The following is a 17,538-nucleotide window of genomic DNA, read 5'->3' on the forward strand; positions in this document are numbered from 1 at the left end:
GAAGGAGAGAATTGAGGTGGGTCAAAAGAAGCATGACTCGGGGGCTAAGCATCTTTTAGAAAGCTTTGTTTTTTCATGCCTGGTTGAGATCTGCTTACAGTAAAATTAATATTATTTGCTACTTAAAGGTTTTCATAGTCCATCATTTGTCTTGGTTGGTCCTTCATGTTAGAGGTTAGTGAGAGGAATCTTTTCTATTTTATGTTTCTGTTTTTAGTTTGAATCATGCAGAAGAGTGAAGAGAGCACTATTCATATTCAGTTCAAAGGGGCTTTATTGGCAAGACTGTCTGACTGAGAAAATGAAATTAACACAATAAATAGTGTGTGGCATGAATAAAATATATTACAAATAATGAGCACAGGCATGAAATGTGTTGTGTGAGTGACCATGCCTGTGTGTTCTAGTGTGTGATTATGAATTTGTTCGCTTTATACTGTGTGTTCTTTTGTCCATTTGTGTATTCATTGAGTGTACACACACACACATACACACACATATATGTGCCCAGATTTGTGTGTTTGCTTAGTACACTCAAAGAGTGGTCTATGCCCATTGGTTAGGCCCTGTCTTGCACGGTTCTGCAGTAATAGGTTTTGGCAGCTGTGTAATTTCTGTTGATTTATCCCTGACCTTGGAAAACTCCAGTGGAGGTATAATTTGTAAAACACACACACACACACACACACACACACACACACACACACACACACACAAAGACACACGTATATACTATATACACAAGAGCCAAACAAGCAAACAGAAATTTAATGTACAAAGCTACTCAATTTTGCTCACACACCACACATATTCAGACATACACCCACCAATCTACACATGCATTCCCACCAGCTCACATTACATCAACCCCCACCTGTGGTAGTTTAAGGTTTTGTCACTTCCTGTTTTATTTTGTAGTGTGTTCCTTCTCTTGTGTGTCTTGTGGTTTTACTTCCTGTCTTTGTTTGCTTTCCCTCCAGTTTTGATTGTTGGCCCTTCCTTGATTGTTTGCACCTGTGTCTCGTTGTTTCACCTCCCCTAGGGTATTTAGTCTGGGTCTCTGACTTTGTTCAGTGTTGGATCATTGTTGTAACTGTCTGGTGTTGCGCACTGTCTTGAGTTTTGGTCCTATTTTGTGGATGTTCCTGACATTTGTGTGTGTCACCATTTGGTGCACTTTTTCTTGTACCTGGTTCCTGTGCCCAGTTCCCTGGCATTCTACCGTGAGTTCTGCTGGATTCTTTGTCTCCCTTGGACCTTGGCTGCTCCCTATTGAACTGTTTAGCCACATTGGACTCACTCATCATCCTCATGCCACTTCCTGATATTTTGCATTTGGGTCTGCATACTTTTACACATCATACGACACCACCGGCCTCCATCCACACACATTCACACATGGTGTTAATAGGTCACCATTCAAAGACCAGCCAATGACGTTTCTAATTTCACTGTCAAGTAACGTTGTCTGGTTGAATTGGTCACTGGTTAGGTGGTATTTCAGTAAAGGCTTGGGAGAACACCGTTTATTACTCTAGGCCTGGCCTCTTAAACTGTAGTTAAGGGGTCTAATTTACACAAAAACATGGAACTTGGTATCGTAGGGAAGAGACAGCCTGTCCAAGCCAGGAAAAACTTCCGTATAGGTCGAAGTGCAAGCAGCATATTATGACCCATGTTTACGTTTAAGCGGTGACCTCCAGTGGTAGTACGTAGTATCAATGTATGTTTTTACTTCTGCAACCTTATTTTATAGTTTTCAGTAATAAAAAGTACAATGTACATCAGATGTTTGACTCTATAGCTTTGAAATTAATTTTGCTAAGACATTTTACCACCTGAAAAACCAATGTCACAAACCTTGGACAATTGCTTTGATTGTTGTAAGAATTGATATGGTATTGGTATTTGGTATTAAATGTTCATAAGAGCTGAAGGTACTGCTCCCCTATCTTTTATCCCACTCTCTTAATGTTGAATCTTACTATCATTCTTTCCACTCATTGCATTTTTGTCATTGATCACCAAAACAGTCAATACCTATTTACTTATGGTACCACCATTATTCCACCTCTCACTGCTTGAACGGCATCTAAATGTGTGTCCTGATCATTGGCAACAGCTGAAGGCAGGAGAGGAGTCAGCACATCTTTGCACACACAATTGATACTAAACTAATAACACAATACATACATTTAATTAATAATTGATTAGGTAGAAATAGGATTTTAAGGGTGTGTGAGTGCCACAAATTGCAGTTCATTAAAGATGCAGTGATCTTTTTTTCATGTTGGTTGTGTGGACCACAGCCCTTTTCATTAAATGATTTGCATAAGCACCATCTTTTTGTTGCCTAGCTATCTTCAGTGATGAGCACACACAAAAAAAGCAATAAAGATCAACTCTGTGTAGGAGTAATTGGCAGAAAATGCAACTTAATGAATCTTTCACATTCTATACAGAAATTGTTTGAAAAGCATTTACATGACAAAATGAAGTAAACTTTAAAATGCAAGTGTTCAGATTAAAACAATGCAGAAAATGTAAATGAATGTAGAAAGACAGATCTCATGTTATCATGATTCTGATGAACAGTGTGATCCAGCTGATGGTCTCATCAAAGCTTTATATTTATTTATCTGCTGCGTGAGAGCTGACATAGCTCAGAAACCACTGATTGACAAACAGATTTACCCACTGAGAACGAACACTGTCATTGCTGTGAAAAACTCACTGTCATTGCTGTTTGGTTAAACATTGGTAGACATTTCCACGAAAATGTTTTAGGCTTTAACCAATATTTGGTGATGGCCTTACTATACCAAACTGGTTTGAATTGTTAATTAGTGTGTTAGTGTGTTAATTAGTGCATACATGCATACACATAATTGTACAAGTTGCACATGTATGTTTGTGCTTTTTCACATGCTTTTTACAACCCTAACATTTATCAATAACTTTGTAAATGTGGCAGATCCCCCCCCCAACCTTTACCGCTCTGTTCTTTTTATGGTGCTGCTCATGTTCCATCATCAAACCCCATTGGGAGCATAAAGGAGCTGTAACTGTCCATTGGATTTTAAGTCTTTATGGCCAAGTGATAATAATGCTTTCCACCAACACTGGACATATCTTTGTCAGATTTCAATTCAATTTTTATTAACCTTTCACACCAGTATGCCTTAGGTGGCAAATCTGAACCATGCCATAGCATGTCTTCAGTTTTGGTATCCATAATGTTTCAAATGAAGAAATCAATCTGTGGGTCAATCAATCAATCTGGAGGTGCCTTGTAACACTTGCAGCATGTCTGTATTCTCTTGAATTTTCTGTATTCGCATTGTGTTTCTATATGCTGTGTTTGTGTTGTCAGAGGGGTTAAGTTGCATTGTGATGATGCTCGACCACAACAGAAATCACAGTCTGGAATAATACACAAACCAAGCAGTTAATTATTTGGGACACTAATATTATCAAGATCAATAATGTGTATTTCTCCCTTGCATGCATTTAACTGCTTAAACATTTGTGATGTCAAGTTTTAAGAGCCTTGGGGACAACTATGGAGCATATCAGTTTCAAAGAACTGGCTTGGATCAGATGTTAAATCAAGCTGTGTATCACCTGCAGTAGCTGTGGCAAGATTGTGCCCCAAGAGAAACATAAATAGAAAACAAAACTGGATGAAGACCATATCCCTGAGGAACGCCAGACAGTGTCTTGAGTAACAAAACTCACAGTAAACTCATCTGTGTGAAACTTTAAGTTGTGTTTACACTCAACGTGAAGCAAATGTTCACCTCGCTCGCACCTTTTTGCATCCATTAATGTTTTTGCATTGACTTTATATGCAATCGTGTTGCCTATCAAATTTGCTTTGAACATCTTGAAAGCTAGAAGTGAAGATCAGGTACTGAGTTGGCCATATTGTGCACAAACCAAATTTTATTATTTATGTTTGTTTATTTAACAGGAACAAATCAGGCAAACATTGTTACATTGGGAAAAGAAATAGATGTATATGTACATAGGATGTCTAGCTGAAGCAAACTTTCAGCTGATTTGAAACCTCTGCGACCATTCTGTTCACAAGTATGACCTAGCCAGACCAATGGCAACAAGAAGACAAGTTGAGACAAGTTGGGGTTTGTCATTTGTTGTTTCTGAGAAACACCTGAGCTCTGGGCCCTTTGTAAACATCAGCTGAAGGATTGATTGCATTGTTGTTCAATCAGTCAGCTTCATTGGGTCAGGTGGTGATGACGGGTAAAGAGAGAAAGCCAGGGCAGAGAGAGAGAGAGAGAGACTGTCTGTCCAAAAACACCTCTGGCTATTCTAAAATGAAACTCATCATGGCTCTGACCTCTAGCCCCTGTGACACACAGGGTAATTGAGGTTAACAGTGTAATTTGACCTTTGAAGCTTCTGTGTGGCTTCTGTTGGAACATTTTCTGCTAAACTGTGGAGATATAAGAAACAGCCACCTATTAATATTCTTATCTATAGCTCCAGAAGGATTGTAATGTGAAGCAGCGTCCTAAATCCATGCCACAGAGAGCAAACATCACAAGGAGGGTAGATAAAATGTTTTGGAAAAATAAAATGGACTCTAAACGGAGAGTTATTAATGGAAAGTATTATGATTATGCATTCTCTCTTTCTTGCCCTCACATAAAACGACACTCAGTGTTTAGTGTTAAAATTAGTTTCTCATTGTAAATATCCATATCATCCAATGCTTCACATTTTGTGAGCCTGCCCCCATTTGCCTCCCTCCCCACCCCCCTTTCTTTTTCTACCCCACAAGAGGACATAATAAACTACTCTGTGCACATGCACCTTTCAGATTCATTTCAGATACACACACACACACACAGGCACCTTTTGCAGTCCAGGGGCTTGAAAATATGCATCCTGCATGTCGATGAGTTTGGCTGCAGGCAGAGACACCTCCCTGTGAGTCACTGCTCCTGCCACTCAGTCCCACTGCTCCACACCTACTGCTTAAAAGGTCACCATGTAAAGCCAGCAGTGAAAAAAATAAATGAAGTTGTTCCTTGGGATGACATCTGTCTTGAGGTTTAGGTAATGTATGTGCTGTGGTTTGGGGTGTGGGTGTGTGTATGTGTATAGCTGTTATTGGTAATTTGATTGTGATAACTAACAGTTAAATTGATTATGTTGTAATAACGAAGATGTTTTATAGTGTAATCTGCATTGCAGGAGGATAACATATGTCAGGAGGGAATTACAGAATTACTGAAGCAGTCATGTAGCTTGTACAGTATGCAGAGGGCTGGTCTAATAAGAACATAAACCTTTTAAATCTATGGAAAAACAGATTTAAAAAAAAAAAAACAAAACATACATTTTAATGTGGCTAGTAAACCAGCCATCATGAAACCTATTTTGAGTTTGTCGTGATGTTGACAGGATGTGTAGCTGAGTCTGATGTCAACATACACTACACTAAAAGATAATGAATTACATAACATTAGCCAGGTAAACGCATGTTTCCATCCAGTGTGTTATGCAAATATTAGGAGTTGTTTCATCTAGATGAAAAGTAGGTGGCGCTAATTCTCCAGTCAGGTGCCATTATACCCTTGTAGAAGAAGAGGGCGCAACAAGATGATGTAATTAAAAGAGCACGAGTCAATTACCAGTCAAACCTCAAATGGTGGAAAACAATGTAGAAAAATTATGGAAATTTGACATTTGTGTTTGTTTCATTTATTAATTCAAGGAAGTTTTAAAGTCTCCTCATCACTTCACACAGATTTGATGTCTTCATCTGCAGACATTTTAGTCTCTTCATAAGAAAGAAGCGTCATGATTTATTCATTAAGTCTGTTTCCATTGCACTTTGTTGCATTTTACTTTTATCGATACACCAACTTTTCCACCTCACCAAGTGTAAAAACGTTTTTGTGTTGTATTTTTATTTTTTTCAGAATTTTCGACAATTCCATTCAGGTTTTTTTAGGCACAAATTGAAACTGTGTATAAAGGCATGTGTCATGTACACAGTCGGTATCAGTTGATATCAGATGGTGGTATCACAATATTTCAAATTCTGCTCACTGTAAACATGCCTCAGAATTAAACTACATGCACGTGTCAAGGTGAACTTTGACTTATTTTACTTATATCTGTAGATATTGAAGTGTGATTATGCAGAGAGTCAGACTTGATGAAAATTATAATCCAGCTAATTGTCTCATCTGAACTCCATATCTATTATTTTTTGTGTGAGAGCTGATGTAGCTCAGACACTCCATTATAGCTTAGCTGACTGAAAAGTACATTCATTTCCAGCATGATATAGCCACCTCCTTAATTAACACTACATCCTTTTTTTACCCTTTACAATACTTTTATGTAGTGTCGCTTTAGCGAAGGCAATGTTGGTCAGTTAGTCAATCGGTTGATCAAAATATCTCAGCAAATATTCGATGGATTACCATGAAATTTTATTTTCATTCATGATCAGCAGAGGATTAATCTGACTTTTCATTTAGGGCTATCAAGATTTCACTGATCCAATAAAATATCTCAAAATCTACTAGATAAATTGACACAAAATATTGTACAGGCATTCTTGGTGCACAGATGATGACTCATATTGACTTTGGTGAGCCTCTGGCTTTTCATTTAGTACCACCATGAGGTTGACCTCAACCCTGTCTGATGTTGAGTGAAATGGATTGACATAACATTTGGTACAGACACTCAGACATGAATTGCAACAATTTTGGTGATCCCCTGTCTTTTTATTTGATTTTTTCCAGTAGTTTGGTTTAAGACCAAAAGATGTTCCCATCAGCCTCAGATGTACTTTGCTTTTCATGCTAATTAGTAATTTTACCATATAGTAAACATTATTTTAGTGGGGAGTACTATATACAAATCAAAATCTGTGTCAAAATAAGCAGATGTAAAGTACATGACAATGAACCATATTAAAGAAATTGTGGAATCAATTTTCCTTGCTATGTTTGATATTACAAAATGTCATAATCATTTTTTATGAAACATTGTTCAAGCTGCTGAGATGCTGCTTTACTGAGGACTCAGCATCTCATTTATGAGATCTATCTCGGTGTGAGTGAACTTTTTCTTGGTGGCCTGCACTTCCACCGTTTACACCCATAGTCTCTCTTTTTACTGTCATTCTCTCCCATTTTCCTCTCCCCTTTCTTCCCCTCTGTTTATCTTTCTGTCCCTCTCCCTTGCTCTCTGTCATCCTATTTTTATCTCTTTTCTCCCTCTCTGTTTCCCTCTATTTATATCTCTCTGTCCCTCTCTCTGAATGAAGTGTGAAATCAAATTAATATCAAGGAGAGTAGGTCCCTGAAGCATTTGGCAATCTGATAAGAAACTGCTCTAATTTTAGGAAAAATAATAATGTCTGACATGTTGTAATATGTTGAGAAGTGCTCTTCTACAGACTTAACTGAGAGAAACAAAATAGATATTTGCCAAACCTTTCTTATACATGATCGAAAATACTTATAGCACTTGTTAAAAAGATGAGCTTCAGTGCCTGCCATTTTTGGATTTGCATGCCAACGCATGTCTGGTAAATGACCTTACATGCTAATTATGTCAAACTCCTCCTTGTATGAGAAACTATTTTAAGGGATATTAATCCTGTTTTTTGAGGGATGAAACACTAAAAAGAATCCAGCCAGTTGGAGATAGAAGCTTTCTGTCCACCCCCAGTGTCTGTGCATAATCCAACTATTATGGCAAGATGGCGCGAGTGTGTTTGCATGAGAGAGAAAGAGAGAGATATTGATAGCCTGAAGATGGAGTGCCTCCCACAGTTGTGCTCAGCAGCCATAAAATCATTATGCATACAGTACAACTACAGTAGAGCGACTGCATCATCGCATTTATATGTAAAACTCTTTGAAGATCACTCACATTGTTTAGTGTATTTTAGACTGGTGAGAGCTGAGTTTTTCAAGGACAAATCTGTGAAACATTCCTGATTTTATTTTTACAAGCAACAGAGATTGTAGAGTAGTGGGAATTAGTAATTCCACATTAGAAGAAAAAAGCTAATTTTGTGACTGACTGCTTCAAAAAGATAGGGTATGTGTCGAAAGAAAGTCATGCCCAAGTGAAATATCATTTGAAACCACCTTACTCTCCTCATCAAAGGGACTAAACTTTTTACTGAATTCAAATTTTAAATCAGAATTATTTTCCACCTACCCGAAAATCAGTTTAACTTCACTTATGCAATTCCAATGGAAGCGGGCCAAAGGTGCCTCCGGTCTCAGTGCAGTTAACTGGAGTGTGTGGAAATGTCTGTCTGCCAGGTCAGAGGAAGCAGACCTGAATGGCAGCATCAAAGCTAGAGGAACATCTCCGCTAGAGGTTCATTTTACACTTAATTCATTTCTCTTTCTTGCTCTGCCTCTCCCCCACTCGGTCTCTCTATTTCCTCTCCCTGCATTGGGTCCTTCCCCTTTTCTCTTTCTTTCTGTCTCCAACTCCCTGTTTTTTTCTTTGTATATCTCCGTTTCTTCCACTTTTCCTCTTGTCAGATGGTGAATCACATGGTGCAGTTATGCTCCATTAGTAGAGTCCTGTCATATCACAACTCACCTATCAACATCAAATCAGAATAATGAAGGTTATTAGTCATTTTCAACAATGCCTCAACAACATGCTTTCATTAAAAAATGGCATTACATGTATAGTTCACTTCCTTGTTCCTCATTTTCTCATGTCCCCTGAGAAGAAGAGGAATCTACATGGTGGTATAGCACATTACCCAAATTCCCCATGCCTAATGGTGTGTCAACATGGATAGGCTATTAACGTATAATGATGTGCTTTGTGATAACGAGTGGATTATTTGGTTTACTATGCCATGAGCGGCTGCACGGAAATAACACAGGGAGAGAAGAGGAGGCTAATTCGGTCCTAATTCGAGGCCTGAGGTGATCTTATCTGTTTTGTTCTTGTATGTATGAAGTGCCTCTCCTCTCCTGTGAGTGCAATATGGTGAAAAGCTATTTTAGACCCCATGGATGCAGAGCAAGCATCACATCCTTTTAAATTTCCTCAGCACACATCAGACAGTGGTCAGGATATTCTTTCTGCTTAATTTTGCTGCACACTATCAGCAAGTCACTTCTTCTATTCATTTGTGCTGTTATGTGATGTTATACATTACATGTTCATTCGTGTGTATCCCATGAGATCGAAGTAAAAAACTACAGTATAGATTCATTCAGTTTAGGAAACGTTTCTGACTTGGATTTATGACTTTAAGGGGTGTTCATTAAATTTTGTTCCATTTGTCGGCTCTAGGTTAGAAACTGCGCACTTATGATCTATAATGTAACTTCTATTAAATGTGATTCACATTTCTCAATCAGCCTGCGAGGCTTGAAGGCTACACTAGGGGTGGGAAATTTTGGGAATCCTAAGGATTCAACTTGATTTTTAGTCTTGGTGTCACGATTTGATTTAGATTTGATTCTCATTCAAAAAATAGAAAAGGGGCACTATTTTCATGCTCTTATTTCAGTGCACTGTGTGCCAAATCATTCACTTGTGTTTTTAGAACATAAAAGAATTACAGGCCACAATATTCTGATAACCTGGCATGCCAGAAGGTGGCAGGAGGATGTGTATCTCTGATCTCTGAAAAGGTTTCATTCATATTTATAGTAATATGCTACAATGACTTTACACACTGCGTCTGAGTTAGAGACAGCTATAATAATCACTCTTCTTGAGGCTATTCCATATTTGTTGCATCTGCAGAGATGCAATGGTGCACAAGAATGACAAGATGAAAATGCTGTTGACCATAACCCTTTTCTACTGTATGTCCAGGCAGCTCGAACTTTCCTCTCTGCATGGACAGATGGGTACTCTACTGTGTGGTGCTAGTTTGGTTGTGCCTTTGGGAAGGCTTACCCTTTAAACAAACTGAGGTGAGGTTGTGTAAAGAGGGGCGGCTTTATCAAGGTATTGTTTCATCAATAAGGTATTACAGAGATCTAAACATACGATAACATACTATGTTGAGTTTTTCTGACAAATGTTAAACAGCAGGAACACCTCTTCACTGAAAGGACCTTTTCACTTTCTGCACTATTCTGCACTTTTAGAAAGTCTTTGGAATACAAGGCAAAGCAAATCACATGGTAGATGCCTGGTTGGCATCAACACGCTATTAGATATATTTTGTATACCATGTATGTCTTATTTAGCTTTTCTAGCACTGTGATGCTTTGGATGGCAATGTTGGTGGGTCAGTCAACCACTTTGGCCCACACTGAAATCTCTCAGCAATCATTTGATGGATTGCTAAGATTTCTGACTTGATGGATTGCCATGAAACTGGTCCCCAGAGGATAAAGCCTACTGACTTTGAACCCCTGACTTTTCATTTAGTGCCACTTGTGGGTTAACGTTTTTACTTATCCAGTGAAATATCTACTTGCTATAACTCTTGTTATAGCACAGTTGCTTCTCTGTTACATATCTACATTTAACAAATCCAAATGTGTCTTTGTCATCTATTGTTTCATTCTACACAGAATCCCCACAGGGAACTGAACTGTAATTAAAATCCAAGACATGATTCATAAACCACATTGGCAAAGTGATTAAGATATCTTCAACCTTCTTAACACTTACAAAATGCAACCCAATGGAAGTGAAGTCCAGTCATTTTTTATTTTATTTTATTAATTTCAGATTATAAAGGTGTCTGCATTTGAACCCATTGTGTTCATCAAGCAGTCATGCGGTACTGTAACCTTTGTTCCTTAGGAAAAATCTATCTGAGAGTGTAGATGTCAATGCGTCAATATTAATTTTCAATCACAGAATACATCACATAACAAAGTGAGGCATGGAAATTGATTTTTGATCATTCTATGATTACTTTTAAATTAATTTACGGTGAAAGAGAGAAGAAATTATTCCCAATCTTAAATTCCAGCTGCAGCAATTCACTGTCAATCACTTAGTAGAAATTAGCATTAAGAAATTGATCCACTGTCAGACTGGGGAACATATGAATTGATTGTGTCCTTTCATAGCATCATGTATGCTACACTGGAGGCTATAGGCCAACAAACTAGAATAAATTACATTACACTGTAGCTCCAAGCAGCAATATGGTGGCCAGGCTCCAGGTTAGCTTTTTAGTCATAGAAGGAAGAAAAGGAAAAATGTTTTCTTGCATATGGATTCTGTCTCACAAATTCATTAAGTTTAAGACATTTTTAAGATTAATTATCTGTACAGAAAATTTTTTAGAAAAACTTTTTTGCCACTATCGACTGAAATGTTTCTTTAAAAGCCAGAGGGCCTCTTTCTGTTATCTCTTCTTGTCTTTTTGCATGCAGTACAAAATTTATATTTGTACTTGAACCCATCTTCCCCAAATCTATAGCAGCCATAGATCACTGAGCATAATGATTTATGGTTAACAGCGTAACAAAAGATAGAGCTAGGGCCGATAAAACAAACAAATCTAATCTAATTAGGAAGGTAACAATTACTGAAATCAAAGAAACCAAATTACAAAAACTTCCAGTAACAGAACTGGCAGAACACACCCACAAACCCTTACAGATAATGCCATCAGCATAGATGATTGAACATCTTACAAATCACAGAATGAAAAATGCCAATGTGGCCTTGTGATGCACTTGATCTGTGCCATCTTGGTTCTTTATTTAGTTGACTGTCATCAGGAAGGCAAGGCAACTTTTTTGTATAGCACCTTTCAACGACAAGAAACACAAGGCAATATAAAAAGATATATAAAAAGAAAATAAAGAGGATTTAAAAGGATTAAAACAAAGTAAAATATAAGACAGATTAAACAGTAGAATTAAAATTGCAGTGCTCTGACTTAAAAGAACTGAGAGTTGGAGCAAACCTCAAGTTTTCTGGGAATTTATTCCAGATATGTGGAGCATAAAAGCTAAATGCTGCTTCTCCATGTTTAGTTTGGACTCTGGCAGACCTGTCCCAGACCATTTGAGAGGTCTGGACGGTTCGTAACGTAACAGCAGATCAGAAATTTCTTTTGTCCCTAAACCATCTAGTGTGTTATAAACCAACCAGTTGTCTTTATAGATGTCATAATGATCCTGGAGGTTTGTTTTTCACCACGTGCATTCAGCTTTTCGACACTCTTTTTAAAATTTTTTACCAGCGTGGCATTTCTCCGTGTTTTTTTCTTACTGGAGACCTCCTTTACCTTAGTGGGGGCAATGGCATCAGTAACATTTGTGATTTTGGAACTGAAATTATCTACAAGCTCACTAACTGAAACCCAAGCGGGGGTAAGTGTGGAAGAGAGGAAGAAGCCAATTGCCTGCAGGTTTCATCAACTACTAACCAATTGCCTGTGCAGTCTTGTACACATCCTTTTGCACAGATACACACACACCTGCCACATGCCTCATTTATACTTGTAGAGAGAACAGATCCTGTTCTGCATAAGAAAGTATCTCCTTACAATATCATAACACTTGAGGATGTTATTGAGAAATTAAACCATGCTATTGATAATTTAGCCAATGCTGAGCTGATTAGGAAATGCTAATAGTTTGTATTCAGCCTCAGTTCCTGAAGGGTACATTCAACACACTTTTTAATGTCAAACTCTGTGTACGAAAACAAAACTTTTTTCTGTCCCTATGTACAGTAATAGTCTAGTGCAGTTATCAGCTGGGCCAACTGTCCTCTTCTAACCCTTTATAAATGGCACTGTGACGAGAGCTGTTACTCCAGGACTAATGATTCAGCATCACGCAATCATAAAGGTCTCCATGTTACCCTTCCCTCACTCCCTTTTGACTTTTTTTCTCTCTCTTCTCCATTTTCCTCCCCATTCCTTATCCCCTTTACTCTCCCTCTATCTTTCCACCTCCTCACTTATGCTTTTTTCTCTTTTCTTGCCTCTTCTGTTTGTTTCCCTTGTTTTAATTTCTCGTACTTGTCCTTTATTTCCTCTTCCTCTCTCCTCCCTATGCTATGAGTAAAGTATGCCAGTCAGAGCCTAGTAGGCAGAACTGTCAGTACTGTTCATGGTAACCTTTCAGTGATGAAGACATGCAATAGTTAAGCCAGCAGCAGCGCCTGGCTGTTCTTAATTCTCGACTGGCTGCTCCCCCTCCAACCCTTCCTCTTATTCTCTGTTTCCCTCTGTTTATCTTTGTTCCTGTATCTCTTCTTAAGCCATTTTTATTCTATTTTGTCTTTCATGTCCCATGCTCTTTTGCAATACTCTCTCTTTTCATCTCTCCATTTTATCCTACTTTTCTCCCTCTCCTTAACCATCCATTGCATCTCTGAGGACCACAGAGAGTGAAATGGTGTAGATAGGCAGCATAGGAGAGACATCTCTTTCAGTAACTACTGATCCTCCTAAAGATTCAAACTTCCATAAATACAGCAGAATAAATTGGAGAAATGGAGAAATAAATCAGACATCTTTTTGAAAATGTGCTGCTGAGCACTAAAGTAATTAAACCCCCTATATTGTAAAGGGTCAGAGCTGAAACTGTGCAGTGTCATGCATGTGGGGCTGGTAATGAACCAGTAAACAGGAACATGACCCATGATAATTGCTCTCCTCAATCACCCTTACCTCTTAGAGTTGGACCAGAAGAAGACATGTCTTGTAGAAATGTGTAATAAAGACTAATTTTCAAGCAACTGGCATGACCACAACCAATGAGCCTTTGCAAAAACACTGGTACAGTTTCTACCTAATCTGCAGTTAAAAATGTACACATTAATTACTAAAAATTATACATAAAATTAAATGAGACAATAAAAGATGTCTTATTATATTAGAGTTTACTTTAGTTATTTGAAACTTTGAGAAAAAGAATACCACACACAAAATCAACAACAACTACTACTACCACTAGTACTACACTAATAATTATATAATACATGAGGCGACACAGTGGTGCAGTGGCACAAGTAGATTGTACGTTCAAAACCACCAACTGGCTGTGGTCTTTCTGAATGTGAATTTAAATGGTTGTCTATATGTGTCAGCTGTGTGATAGACTGACGACCTGTCCAAATTTTACACTAAGAATTCAGACACCCATAATATGGCAGATAGTGAATACAATGCACGAAAAAACCAATAGGAAGCAGCTGTGGACATAGCTCATGTGTATCTGCAGAGGTCTAGATAGTCTCTACCATCCCCAGACCAAAAGCAAAGGTTAGCACGACTTTTATTGTCCCAGTTTACTCCTTTCAGAATCGCAATTCGTGTTGTTCTCTAACTAATTCATGTCAGATATCTTGATGGAAATAGAGAATCACAATACAAGATGTTTATGCAGGAGTCACTATTTAAGTTAACTTGCTTGGTTTCAGAATAATTTAAGGGGCTCCATGTCGTAATATGTCACAATATATTATACTTAATCTGGCTGCACCCCTTCATAAGCCTTGTAGGTTCTTCAGGCAAGGTTAGCCTGTGTTCAGCTTCAGCAGGTGGCTCAGCCACAAAACACCCGCTGGAACCTTTTCACTTGTCATTGTCAGTATACATCACAAGTTAGCCAAACAGACAACCATCCTGAGAGCCATGTCACAACACATCTGCTCCTCATACTAAATGTCTATTTAGAAGCACCGATATGGAGAAATGCCTGACAAGAGAGCCAAAAGATACTGCAGCAGAAGGGAAAAGATTTCAGCGGTGTTGACAAAGATCTTGTGATTGTCTTTTGGAACTGATGGTAAAAAAGTGGCATAATGCAACAACTGTTTGCCAGAGTGCTGCAATGTGCCTTAATGCAACTTGTCATCATTCAGGGAAGTTCATTGCTCCTTCATCTGTTTTTAAGATGTTGTGACTGGTAATTGTTAGCATTAGCATTTGTTAAAAATGTAGGATGCCAAATGGGTGGTCCTAAATAAAAATCTATGTTTGACATTATGAAAATTGCACAAGAATCAGTGTGATATATAATGAAAATAAACCCAACTTTAAATAAAAAAGTGACCACTGTATTATTAACCAGACAGATGATAAAAATGTATTTGTTTCTTAAGAACAGTTGATTTTTTTCATTCATTGTTCAATTTCAATTTCCTCTGTAAAATGAATAAATCCAAGAGTATGTTCTGTAAGAATATGTCTTGTGACTACCCTGGGCTCTGAAAATATAACTGGATTTTAATACATCCATATCCTAAAGACTGAAAGAGGGCAGAAAGATGATGTTCAAAGAAACAAGTGTTACGCCAATTATTCTTTATCTGTATGTGAGCTCTGCCATCAGGCTATTATACATGATCATCTTTGATCACAGACTCAGTTGTTAAATCACGGATAAGATTAAAACCTACATAAAATCCAAGTGCTAGCTTCAGCTTCATCATTCTCTTTTTCATTCTGTTATTTCCTCTCACTGTTTCTTTATATAGACAATACAAGATTCAGTTAATTTACCATTTCCCTCACAAATACAAAATATAAATAGAAAAGGATCACCCATTACAAAACATTGCAGAGATGATTTGTTTTATATTTGTAATTTATTTAACTGTCAGCGCAGTCCTACATGTTCCAGTGGGTCAAAATGTTGCTTTTTTTAGTGCCCTCTGTGGTGTCCGGAAAGCAGCTCAATTAAATCTGACTAAATGGCATAACTCAGTGAGCAAGTCCATTGCTACTGCCGCAAAACCTGTTTAACGGTTATATTGATAACATTTTTATGTAGACGAATATTTAAAAAAAAAAAAACATCAACAGAGCTTTTAGAAAGGTGCAGAATAAAAGTATCACTTTTACTAAAAAAAAAATTATGATAGTGAATTAATCATTTTATAATTTTTGACAGGTCCAAAATGAATGTTATGTTTATCTGTGTGATGTAAGGCTGGCTAACATCAACTTTTACTGTACCTGCCCTGTACTGTACTCTTTGACTGGATTAAAATGTAAATATTTGCCTAATGTCTTATAGTGTAAGGATGATTGAAATGTCATTTTACGGTAAGTGTTGCAATATAGGGCCCCTGGAATTATTAAATGATGAGGAAAAAAAGGTTACCTAAAGGAAGCTAGCCATATCCTAAGGTTAAGGTTGTAAACAATAATGCTGTTGTGAGTGTCCCACCCCTTGTGGGTGTGTCTTTGTATTTTGACCCTGTCTGTGTTTTGCTACATGAATTAACAGCTGACTGGATCCTTCTGAATATTATATCTTCACTTCAACTTTGAACTTCAACTTTATTATTATCCAGTGGGAAATTTGTCTATAAAAGTGATATGCATATATTTACCTGGGTAGGTTAGGGTATCAGTGGTTAGTGTGTGTTATGTTATCTTATAAGCAGATGTTCAACAGTTAGCATCTTCCTTATAAACAAATATTTAAGGTAAATACGTTCCTTCGTATAGAAAAACAAAAAAGGACCAGTAATCCATTCATCTCCTTGTGACTACTCATATGTTACTAGGAATTGACAAAAGGCTGACTTACTCCATAACTATAACTCTGCATAGCTGTTGACCTCTGCATCCATACAATGAACACTTAGCTTGTTGGAAAAGATCAATGAAGTGTTTAACACCCCCATATAGCTCTCTAATTGGCAATATTGATTGCCATTGCGAGTGGGACTGGTTTCATGGACATGTTTTTGCAAATGCTTCATCTGCATCAGCATTATACTGTGGATTTAGAGGAAATATTTAATGAAGTCAGAGGAAAGGGGCCAGGTTGCATTGTGCATTCTTCATTACAAAGTGTGAACCAGCCACTTTATGACAGAAGAGTCACAATATTAAAGGCATCTTGTTCACCACCATAAAACCTTTTTTTTTTTTTTTTACCTCTTTGGTGTCTTTCTTTCTTGACCATTTGCTAAGAGTTTGGGGTGGATTGATCTGTTGATGGATGGTGGAGATTGTATGTTTCTGTCTTAATAGACATCCTAACATGGTCATCATTCATGCCTTTGTCTAGAGTCTACACACTCTAATTGTCACATATGCTGACAGAGACAAGCTGTCACACTAAGGACAGTAATTTTCTCCTGCAAAGCTGTGTAGACCACTACAATCCACATTCCTAAATACAAAAGTAGAAATCTGTGCACTGTGACATTCCTGGCTCTTTTCTGAAAGACAAAGGAATCTTTCTTTTAAGAGAAACTTAACATCACCCCATTTCACAAATTGAAAAAATGCATTCAAACTTAGACACACCTCAGCAAACACTGCAACATTGTATGACTGTTGTTTGAACGTCCTTGTAAGACATAATGGTTCAAAAGCAGTTCCAAAACAAAGTTGAATCAGCGTCCTAGATGTTACCTGGCCCTCTTCCCTGGACATTCCAGCGACAAGATGTCAAAATCTGTTGTTACCATAATCAATGGGCCTTTTAAGGTATTCCGTGGAGGTGTAATTTACAAACTCAAAAGAATGGATTTAGTGATAAGTTATATGGTAGATTAAAAGTTACATGAAATACATTACATTACTTTATTTCCATAGTA

Source organism: Siniperca chuatsi, linkage group LG2 (genome assembly GCF_020085105.1).
Source record: "Siniperca chuatsi isolate FFG_IHB_CAS linkage group LG2, ASM2008510v1, whole genome shotgun sequence".
Taxonomy (NCBI): Eukaryota; Metazoa; Chordata; class Actinopteri; order Centrarchiformes; family Sinipercidae; genus Siniperca; species Siniperca chuatsi.